At 45.1% G+C, this 12,081-nt stretch overlaps 1 protein-coding gene across 2 annotated transcripts in view; it reads right to left on the bottom strand.

Moving 5' to 3' along the window:
- Positions 1-11,135, bottom strand: part of COL21A1 (collagen type XXI alpha 1 chain) — a 203,594-nt gene extending 192,459 nt beyond the window's left edge. For both annotated transcript variants that reach the window (XM_047796213.1, XM_047796214.1), the window contains exon 1: positions 10,654-11,135. The gene's annotated coding sequence lies outside the window, so the exon portion shown is untranslated. The remainder of the gene's footprint in view (positions 1-10,653) is intronic.
- Positions 11,136-12,081: the final 946 nt, after the last annotated feature.

The following is a 12,081-nucleotide window of genomic DNA, read 5'->3' as shown; positions in this document are numbered from 1 at the left end:
CCAAGCTATGTCTGTGACCTGCACCACAGCTGACTGCAACGCCGGATCCTTAACCCACTGAGTGAAGCCACGGATCCTAGTCGGATTCCTTAAGGCCAGGCACTATCTAAAAGGTCCGTGTTATTCCACTGATTCCTCATGAAGCAGGTCCTATGAGCATCTTGACAGATGATGCATGACAGATGAATTTGCTTTGCTTTTAAATACCTCGTATGAGGTCACACAGGTGCCAAGTCTCAGGGCCATGCCTGTAGCCCCCGCCTCAGCTATTATATGGCTCTAAGGTACTGGAGTTCATAATAATTCTTTTGGCATTGGCAGGGAGTTATTAAGTGATTTTGTGCTTTTAGGAAAAATTCCTTGTGTCACTATAGCCAGATTTTACTATTTGTAATTAGTGTGTCTGGTATTTAAAAGTACATCTGGCACAGTGTGTACTTTATCAGTTACAGGAACATAAATTGGTCACACTGTAGTATCATTATTTCTATGTTTATGGGAATTTTTTTTGTTTTTTTGTCTTTTCTAGGGCTGCACCCACAGCATATGGAGGTTCCCAGGCTAGGGGTTAAATCGGAGCTGTAGCTGCCGGCCTAGACCAGAGCCACAGCAACACAGGATCCGAGCCGGGTCTGCGACCTACACCACAGCTCATGGCAATGCCAGATCCTTAACCCACTGAGTGAGGCCAGGGATCAAACCTGCAACCCCATGGTTCCTAGTCAGATTCGTTAACCACTGAGCCACAACGGGAACTCCTGTTTATGGGAATTTAAAATTACATTTTCAAGGAGTTCTGCAGTGGCACAAGGGGATGGGTGGCGTCTTGGGAGCCCTGGGTTCAATCCTTAGCCGGCACAGTGGGTTGGTTGGCATTGCAACTCAGATCTGATCCCTGACCCAGGATATGCCATATGCCATGGGGCAGCCAAAAAAGAGGGGGAAAAAAATACAATTTCAAATGTTTTCTTCTACAAAGCAGGTAGTTATGCATTCATTTTTGCATTATAAAAGTAATATATGCATATTAAAAAATAGTGAAAAAGAAAAGCAGGAAAGAAAATATCTACTATGCTACTTCCCAAACACAATTGTTAACATTTGGGGAAACATGCAATTTCAAGCACAAAAATATAATTTGATTACTCATATAAACATGCTTTCCCTCAGAGAACCCACAATTAACAAACAGAAAAAAAATTTTTTCAAGTGTTGAAAAAACCACTGAAAATCATTTAGATAATTCCCAAGTGAAGGCCAAAGAAAAACTGGTTTAGGCATCAAGATAAGGAAAATATAGTTTTCTTGAAGAAAGAGATCTGTTATTTCATTACTTCCCATTCATCCATCTTCAGTGAATATTCAAGAGCGTTATTATGAGGATTTTAAGAATGTTAGGATTAGTAGATGCAAACCATGGCATTTAAAATGGATAAGAAATGAGGTCCTGCTGTATAGCACAGGGAACTCTATCCAATCACTTGTGATAGAACATGATGGGAGATAATATGAGAAAAAGGATGTGTGTGTGTGTGTGTGTGTATACAACTGTGTCACTATGCTGTACAGCAGAAATTTACGCAACACTGTAAATCAACTATAATTTTAAAAAAAAAGAAAAGAAAAAGAAGAATGAATGCTACATTTCTCAGGAAGCTAATTTCCTAAAGGGGGGAATGATGCTGTAAGCTGCGGTTCTTTTTTTTTTTTTTTTTTTTTTGTCTTTTTGTCTTTTAGGGCCACATCCACGGCATATGGAGGTTCCCAGGCTAGGGGTCTAATCGGAGCTGTAGCCACCAGCCTACGCCAGAGCCACAGCAACATGGGATCTGAGCCGCGTCTGCGACTTACACCACAGCTCACGGCAACACCAGATCCTTAACCCACTGAGTGAGGCCAGGGACCGAACCCGCAACCCCATGGTTCCTAGTCGGATTCATTAACCACTGAGCCACGACGGGAACCCCTAAGCTGCAATTCTTTACATGTTCCGTGATGATCTCAAACAGTACTTTTAACTAAGAAAAAGGAAAATACACAAAGAGGAAAATGAAAGAAGACTTTATAATTACACCGGCCCAGCCTTCCCTTACTGAAGGCTCCTCTAAGCTACCAACTTCTCAGTTAACTTGGTGGTAGACTGGAATGAGAAACCAGGTTTCTCATTTCCTGGTCCACACCCTTCTTGAAAATAATGAGGGTGTTTATTTAGCACTTCAGGTATAAATATTATTACTATTATTCAAATGGTAGAATGGAAATGACACACAGCTTAGACGGTAGGTGCCTACTTGCTCATCCTCCACACTCACATTCTTCCTGCCATGAAATATACAGGAGTTCAAATAAGGTTCCATGTGTCTCCACGTCCCATTACGAGCTCTGAATCCCACCTTTTCTTTTCATCCCTGCTCCTTCCTCACTCCAAAGGGACCTAAGGAGGAAGTGCCTGGACCATTTAGGCTAAGACGGTTACCATGGCAGCCCTGCTCCCCACAGAGCATCTTTCATTCTCTCTCATCAAACCTTAGTGCAGACATGCTGGCTAACAAGGGATCTGAACAGGGGGAGAAAGTGAAGGAACTGTGCAAGGATGGAAAGGCAGGCTGCCCAAGGGATGGGGTTTCTACGGGGAGGTAGTGTCATTGCCCACATTTTTGGCATCTTGTTTTTCTTTTCTGTAGTGCCTTTCTCTGGGGTAACCTCTCTACTTCTTGCCAAGATATAAATTCAAATCACATTCATCTGTCATTGGGACACTTGGGTTGCTTCCATGTCTTGGCTATTGTAAATAGTGCTGCCATGAACACTGGGGTGCATGTATCAATGGATAAAGAAGATGTGGTATATATACACAATGGAATACTACTCAACCATAAAAAGAATGAAACAATGCCATTTGTAATGACATGGATGGACCTAGAGATTATACTAAGTGAAGTCAGATGAAGATAAATATACAATACTGCTTATATGTGAAATCTAAAAATATGATATACATGAACTAATTTATAAAACAGAAATAGACTCACATAGAAAAAAAACTTGTGAGAAAGAAGGGAGGATGGATAAATTAGGAGTTAGGGATTAACATATTTACATATGTACATTATTATTATATAATTATATAATTATGTACATTAACTGTACATAAAATAGATAACCAGCAAGGACCTACTGTACAGCACAGGGAACTCTACTCAGTATCTTGTAATAACCTCTAATGGAAAAGAATCTAAAAAAGAGTATGTATCTGTGTAAGGAATCACTTTGCTGTACGCCTGGAACTAACTCAACATTGTAAATCAACTATATTTCAATAAAAAAAATTGTAAAAAAAAAAACAAAAACTCAACCCATTCCAAAGACTGATTCAGGACATTATGTTAAATGAGAATCAAAAATAGTTTGAGGGAGCTCCCTTCATGGCTCAGCAGTTAAGGAACCTGACTAGGATCCATGAGGATGTGGGTTCGATCCCTGGCCATGCTCAGTGGGTTAAGGATCCGGCATTGCCCTGAGCTGTGGTGTAGGTTGCAGACATGGCTCAGCTCCTGCATTGCTGTGGTTGTGGTGTAGGCCAGCCGCTGTAGCTTGATTCGACCCCTAGCCTGGGAGCTTCCACAGGCCTCGGATGTGGCCCCAAAAAGCAAAAAAAAAAAAAAATGGTTGAAGAAACAAAGTGCCACATCACACTATGCTTGTTGATTTTCTAAGTTTAAGTCAGAGCTATTTTTGCCTTATACATGTTTTCAATTTAAAATATGTACAAAATGTCATTTTTATATAATAAATTAAAGGGAGCTTTCCATTAAAAAAAAGAAAACTGCCAATTGGCTATTAATAGACCTACTGAACTGAACACAGCAATTTCTCCGAATCCCCAGGATAGCTGAGCTCTCCATCGCCATCTGATGAGTGGGGGAACTCCTAACAAAGAATGCCCCCCCCCCCCCGCCCCGCCCTGTCTTATCTTTAACAGTCTTGCGAATTCTGGTACCACTGGAAAACATGTGCCTGGACACTCCCCCAAGGTGGAATCAAATTCTCTCTTCCTCATTGAGTAGAAAAAAATATATTCGACAGGATTAGCTTTTTTTTTTTTTTTTTTGGCCTTTTCTAGGGCTGCTCCCTCGGCATATGGAGGTTCCCCAGGCTAGGGGTCTAATCAGAGCTGCAGCCGCAGGCCTAGACCAGAACCACAGCAATGCAGGATCCAAGCCGCATCTGCAACCCACACCACAGCTCACGGCAATGCTGGATCCTTAACCCACTGAGCAAGGCCAGGGATCAAACCCAAAACCTCATGGTTCCTAGTCGGATTCATTAACCACTGAGCCACGATAGGAACTCCGCATTTTTTTTTTTTTAATGACCACACCCACAGGATATGGAAGTTCCCGGGCCAGGGACTGAATCCAAGCTGCAGCTGTGACTTTCACTGTAGCTGTGGCAACACTGGATCCTTTAACTCACTGCTCTGGGCCGGGGATCAAATCGGCGCCTCTGCAGTGACCTAAGCTGCGCAGTTGGATTCTTAACCCGTTGCACCATGGTGAGAACTCCAGGGTTAGCATTTTAAAAAGTATATATTTCAACAAGTTGTTTCAATCACTGAATCCCCTCTGGATTTGCAAATTGCCATTAAAATATAATACATATATTCTGAGTGTTTTTGTTTGTCCCTTTACATATAAGACATTTGAAGATGAAATTTCCAAAGGACATTTTTAGAAGAACTTCCTATCAAGCCCCAACTTCCCTAGAACTTCCTTTTTACTGAGAATTTAAAAAGAAACTCTTGTTGGTCCTTAATCTTTTCTTCTTGACACAATAACTGTAAAAGCAAACAGTTAACGGGTAACCTAACACTGCAATCATGGCTACACTGACCTAGATCAAAACAAAACAAGTCAAAACAAAAATCCAATGTTGAATCAAACACAAGCAACAGGCAGGATTCCCAGAAGGTCCCCACACTTGGACTTAAGAAAACTGTCAACGTTTCCTGAAATTTTCAAAGATAGCTCTTGAGTTTTTCATTAGTAAAAACCAAAATGCTAAAGAAACAGCAAAGGGGAAAAACTCAACTGAATCCTTAGAACTGATAAATCTAGTGGAAAAAAAAAATCATCCTTTTCCCAATCAATGGCTATAGGTTTCAGTTCCCACGTGTTGGCCGTATTGGTTTCAGTGGGTTTTTATTTAGAAGATCCTTTCAATAAATAACCCTGAAATCAAACTGGGTCAAGAGGGACAGACAGGTCTGTAGAATCCCCATGGCACTCTATCTTGGATTATATGCCTCGTCACAGCATCTGACTTTTCAGAAGACAAGGTAATTGAATTAAAAGTGTATGGAGCAGAACACAGAAAACCTGAGTTGTTATTTGGTGTCCCTGTGATCTGAGCTGTTGGCCAAGGATGACATCTCCAGGATGCTGCATCCTCAACTGTATTAGACCGATTCTAACATCCCTTACCCTTCTAAAAACTCTATGTGTACAGGGGACCCCCCTGTATACAGTTGCTGTGTAATGCTACATGGCCTCTCTTTTTTCAAGCACATGATTACTTTATTCCTTTTCACAATAAATTAACCCAACTGATTAACTTTTTAATCAGTTTAGGCATCAACATGCTAGAAAACTGTTCTCAGGCCATTCCAATGTGCTGCGGTGTTTGGGAACCAGTGGGGCAAAGCAGCGATTTGCAAAGCGTGGTCTCAGGACAGCAGCAGCAGCAGCAGCAGCATCTGAGAACTTCTAGAATATTGTTCGAAAGGCTGTACTGTTTTCATGGAGTTCCCTGGTGGCTCAGTGGGTTACAGATCTGGTACTGTCACTACTGTGGCTTGGCTGTCTGCTGTGGGATGGGTTTGATCCCTGGGCCTGGGAACTTCTGCATGCCTTGGCCTGCCCCCCGCCACACACACACACACACACACCCCAATACAGCAAAAGGTTGTATTATTTTCTGAGAAACTTGAAGTACTTCACTTCTTTGGAAACAAATTCTTCCGCTAGCTAAAACAGGAAAAGCATCGAATGAATGTAACCTACATTTTCAGAAGTGAAAACAAAAGAGAGCATCAGCTTAAACCATCAGTCATGTCTGACAGCAAATTCTTATCAAGTGTATACTCTGAGCCGGACACTGTGAGGAGAACTTTATAGACGGGAATTCACTGACTCTTTGGGACAGTTCCACCGAGGTAGGTACCATCGCCTCAATTTTACCAACAAGGAAACACAAGCAAAGGAAGGTTTCGCAACTTGTCGAAGTTCACACAACCAGTAAGGGACGGAATCGGGGTTGAAGGCTTGGCATCGTGACTGCGGAGTGCCTGTCCTTAACCAGGAGATGGAGTGAGCCGGAGAGCCAGCCTACATGGCTACCTCTGTGCGTGAGACTGGCTCACTTGTCTGAAAGAAACCTTTCAACGTTCTCACAAGAATGATGAGTCCAGCGAAGGCATTACCGCTGCACTCTGAGCAATCCAATGCAAAGATAACAAATACCAAATAAAAACATGTACCCATTTCCTGTGATGTGTTTTACTCACAAGACTTTCAAGATCCACCTGAATGGTTAAAACCATCACCTCTGGAACAAATGGGGCCCTTGCCATAAATGAACCTCAATGAATGCCGTCAAAACCTTTCCAGGTGAGCCCGCTTGTGAAAACCCAGTGCAATTAAGCTAACGTCTTTGATGAGCTCTGCTCTGGGCCTGGTGCCCACAGTGGAGCATCATAAAATCCTTGTGGAACGTTGCAATAAGCATCATTCCTAATTGGCCACGCAGCAAGGGTGCTGCCACATCTTGTGGCTGAATTGCGACACCACAGACTCTCAGCCCTTGAGTTACGTTATCCGGGAGACACAATTTGATTACCGAGCCTGTGAATTTGCTGCCACCCGCCTTCGTTGTTCCCATTGAGAGCTGGGCCTCTTCGCCTCCCACATCCACAGCTCACTTCGTACACGGGGAGCCCGAGAAAATCCCACTTCCGTTAAACTGTAACTACATTCAATTTACTAATGCTGAATTCTAACTATATCCAATTTAAGAACATTACATTGTCATTTCAAAAGGATCCCAATAAAGACCTGATTTCCTGAGTGGAGGAGTTACTAAGAGGCCGATGTGCAGTACCCGCATTATGCCTCGTCTTGCAGAAGTCAGAGAAGAGAGGAGCAGGAAGGATTCAACCTCTTCTATTTAGAGATGGGAGATGAGTCCTACAAAAGGCACTCGAAGTTAGAAATCTAATATTCAGTTTAGTCCTGAAATGAAAGGAGAATCCAGACTAATTTCAGAGTCCCCTGGTGGCTCAGTGGGTTAAGCATCTGGTACTGTCATTGCTGTAGTTTGGATCACTGCTGTGGATTGGGTTCGATCCCTGACCCCCGAACCTCCACAGGCATGGCCAAACAAAACAAAACAAACAAGGAGTTCCCATCGTGGCTCAGTGGTTAACGAATCCAACTAGGAACCATGAGGTTGCAGGTTCGACCCCTGGCCTTGCTCAGTGGGTTAAGGATCCAGCGTTGCCGTGAGCTGTGGTATAGGTTGCAGACACAGCTTGGATCCCGCGTTGCTGTGGCTCTGGTGTAGGCCGGTGGCTACAGCTCCGATTGGACCCCTAGCCTGGGAACCTCCATATGCCTGGGGAGTGGCCCAAGAAATGGCAAAAAGACAGACAAACAAACAAGACTAATTTCAAAGTACAGACTCATTTGCATCCTTTTTGGAATTAATACCCATAAATTTTTTTTACTAAAACTATTTGGTCCTAAGAGGATGATCCAGATCAGTCCCAATCAAATAATATGAAAAGAATTGCTTTTTCTGTATGTGGGTTTGAAGCATTCTGAAATTATTGCAGCTAAAGAGAAAAAGGACACGAATTACCTCACCTACCCTTTCTGCCAGTTTAGGCCCGTTCTCACTGTGTCCTCAATTTGCTTTCTCTTACATGGTCTTGATGTAATTGGATAAGGTTTCATTTTTCACTCTCTCAAGAACCTAGGAAATACCAGATAGCACTTCTCAACAGGTTCTCTTGGCCACAGCATGTGCCATGCTTACCATCTGAATTTTCTTCTATAAGGAATGATATTCTGGAAAGCCAGGTTTAAGGTTATTTAAATGTGAGTGTGAACAGATTACAAATTCCACCAGATGGCAAGATCCTTTACCAAAGACAGTGAGTAGATGAAAAAACAAAACAGTAAAAAACTAGCCTGTTAATTTGAAGATAATCTACATTTTTTTTCTAGAAAGTTCTATATAAAACATACAATAATAAAAATCACGAAGATAATTTGAGGATGTCCACATGTTCACATTCTAGTAAGAAGGAAAAACTGTGAATTCGAAGGGTGAGGTTGGGATATAAACACGTGTAAAAAGGCAATGTGACCATGTTATCAACGTATGTTTCATTCCAAGGTGTTTGGGGATTAGGTTTTTTGCTGTTGTTGTTTTAAAATGCTACTGTTAATTTGCAATGTTGTGTTAATTTCTGCTGTAGGGCAAAGTACTATATATACCTGTATATGTATCCTTTCCATATTCTTGCCCATGATGGTTTATCGCAGGATATTGACTATCATTCCCTGTGTATACTGTTGGACCTTGTTGTTTCTCCATCCTAGATATAAGTTTGCATCTACGAATCCAAACTCCCAGGCCATCCCTCGCCCATCCTTCTCCCCCTTGGCAACCACAAGTCTGCTCTCTATGTCTGTTTCTGTTTTGTAATTAAGTTCATTTGTGTTGGGAAGTTTTGATTCTGCATATAAATGATATCATATGGTATTTGTCTTTCTGTTTTGTTTTTTAGTTTGTGCGTGTGTGCACATTTCGAGCTAACGAATATTTAATTTACTATGCTAGATGCTTTAGAAGCATGATTTCCTTTAATGCTGATGAGGTGAGAATTAAGAAGTATGTGTTGCACTGTAACAGTGCCCATTTTACAGATGAGGAAAGTGAGGCTCACTGAGTTATCCAAATGTCCCAGAGTACAGAGAGGGAGAGTAGGTCATGAACCTGCAGCTTGAGCCTCACTTGGAGGCGCCCAGTCCTAGCCACTACCTATATGTCCCCCACTTCTGCACACGCAAGCTTAGTACCTGCCCCCTAACAAGTCTTTTTGTCATCCCAAATGGGCACTGAAAAGGGCAGCTTAGAAATAAGTGTTTTCTGCACAGAAAGTCTTGGTACACTCAGCACCATGTCCACCCAGCACACATGTGCTGCGGCTGCAGTAATGCCTATTCTAGCTTTTTTACCCAATGTCAGATTTTCTAATGTGTTTAGGCCTGTTTGCAAAGTCATTCTATTTCTGTACTAATGACTTAGGAACAGCTGGAATTTTTTTTTTTAGCCAAAATTTTGAAATCTCAGATCTCTATTAAAAGAAAAAAAAAAGCCACTCAGATAATCCAGAGACCTGCAATGCTGAATTCCCTTTCACTCTGGAGAACGGGTGTGATTCCTTTAAACCTTCAATTGCTTAAAAAAGAAAAACTTCACACGAGTCCCGTAAGGTTCCCTGATGCCAGGGAGGATGAGGGACCATCTTCTCAAGAGCCAATATTCATGTTCTTCCAGCCAGAAGACTCAGGTACATTTATTCTTTGGCTTTCCTCTAAATAAAGAGAAAAATGTTCTCAACTAGCAAACATTGCTGGAGATGATGGCTAAGTCTCTGTCCTTTATAGGATCCTCTAAAGCCCACTGTATTTTTTCAAAGATGAGTAAAACCCTACGGATAAATAATTAAGATTTTCTGAAAAGGGGTCTGTCTCCTCCTCCTCCCTCTGGAGGGAAATTCCAAGGCGGCTGCCCTCCCTCCACTGGGATCCAACCCAGAGTTCTCCAGAGGGAGCCAGCCCAGCAGGACCTGGACGGCCCATTAAAGACCCAGCGGGCTGGGCCCCCACCCCAGAGTTTCAGATACAGGGGTAGTAGGCCTCCGCAGCCGGGCCCTAGATTTTGCAGGTGATGCTGCTGCTGCCGCCGCCAGCCAGAGACCCCCGCTCCCTCCCTTTTCCTTTGAGCACAGCGGCTGTCACTCACGGGTTCCCAAACTACTCCACCAGGGAATCAACTGAGAGGTTTCGAAACTGTGGGTGCGCGAAGCCCCACTCCGAGCGACTCCGATTTTACCGATCGGGGTGCACGTCCAGCACCAGAATTTTTAGGCTCCCCCAAGTGAGCCCCTAAAAGCACTTCGGGTGCAACCCGTACAGCCCACGGCCCCGCGCGCCCTACGCGTGGACACCACAGCCCCTTCCACAAAGAGCTAGGCGGACGGGGATGAGCTGGGGGTAGTAAATCACGCCACATTATTCATGCTCAGAGGCCAAGTGTTGTGAGCAGAAACCAGCGCCCAGAGAGGCTCCCAAAATTATAGGACTGCCCGGTGACTTTGCAGGACAAAGCCTGGGTCCAGCGCTCGGTCCCAGCCTCCTGCCCGAGCGCGCACTCCACCTCGCGGTTCGCCCACCGCCTCCGCGCGCGAGGGAGAAACTGCACCCTGGGGGTTGCAGAGTGCAAACTGCAGCCGCAGGAAGGCTAGCCTGAGGTCCTCCGTGTGTTATGCCGGCGGGGACAGGGGAGAAGGAAGTGCTACCTTACCTGGCGCGCGTCCTGGGTCAGAGGTGCTGTAGCTGCAGCCGCGCGCTCCGCGGGGGCCGGGAGGTCTTGGGAGGTCCCGGGAGTGACCGACCGCGGCCCGGGCACGACCTGGGCTGGAGCGGGTCAGCAGCCCTCGCCTTCTCGGAGCCCGGAGCCCGTCTGCCTGCGGTGGCCGGTGCAGCGCGCGCTGGACGCTCCGGCCCCTGGAGGCGGAGCCCGAGATAAGGTTCGCGCCCCCACCCGCCCCCTTTCCGGGGGCCGTGGCCAGAGGGTGGGTTTTGGATCTGGATTCCCAGTGCGAGCTGCTAGGGAACCCTGGCAGAAAGCAGCTCCTGCACCTCCGGCCAGGACTGGGGAGAGGCTGGGTGAGGCATTCCCGGGAAGCTGCAGGAGCTGAGGCGCTCAGCGGTGGAAACGGCGAGCGCCGATCCAGGCAGGGCTTGGGCGCATCACCTGCGCGGATCCCGGAAGGCCCCCGCCTGGCCTCGGGCGCTAGGGTCAGTCACGTGATCCGCCCCACAGCTGACCGACGACCTGCCTTTGACCTCAGGTAGCAGCTGCCGGAAAACCATGCAGTATTACCTGCAAGGACTTAGTTCCGGGAAGTTCTGGAATAAAGTGACTGTTTTAGACTATGAAAGGATGCTTTGAGCTCTGCCCCTTTCGGAGTGGACGGAACGTTCTTTAACGTTCTTGAGCTTAGACCCGAGCATGCTCTGAACCCGGCTGGCTCTCACCTGTCACCTCCCCACTTCTCACCCTGCTGCCCCCTCCGCCCCCTCTGTGGCGTCTCTGCCCTTCGTTCTAGTGTGTTCTAGTCTTACTCGCTTCTTCTTCCGCCTCCAAAGTTCTGTCCCAGACCTTCTCAGAGGTGCCTGCTTTAGATCTCAAACGTCACCTCCGTAGTGTCACTTATGCACACACACTCCAGACCCAACCGCCCACCACCATTCCCACCCCCGACCCCACTTTCCAACGGGTCGCTTATCACCCTATGAAATGTCACCATGTGTTAACTGCTCTTGTGTCTCACATCCATCTCAAAGGCAAGCTCTCCTGGGCAGAGAATTGGTCTTACTCCCAGCTTTATCCTCAGCAGCTTGACCAATACCTGGAATCAAGTAGGTGCTCAAGAAAGACCCGTTGAATAAATGTGCGGATTAACTTCTCGACAGGGGAGAACCTTCACAAAGAAATGCCTTCCTTCCATAAGGGAATCCTACTGAGTTCAGGTCAGACACAAATGTCTTGGGATGGTAGCCATTTCCCACGTTTACTCATTCCTTCATTTAGACATTCGTGGTTCAGTCCACTGTTACACAGATGTGTTCCATCATGGGTCATATCCATGAAAATATAATAATTTTCCAATATAAAGACATAGATAGCAATTTCCTAACAATACTCTTATTAATGAAGGGGATACAT

This window comes from Phacochoerus africanus, chromosome 9 (assembly GCF_016906955.1).
Source record: "Phacochoerus africanus isolate WHEZ1 chromosome 9, ROS_Pafr_v1, whole genome shotgun sequence".
Taxonomy (NCBI): Eukaryota; Metazoa; Chordata; class Mammalia; order Artiodactyla; family Suidae; genus Phacochoerus; species Phacochoerus africanus.
The sequence above is the reverse complement of the archived record's forward strand: the minus strand, read 5'-3'. Positions and strand labels throughout refer to the sequence as shown.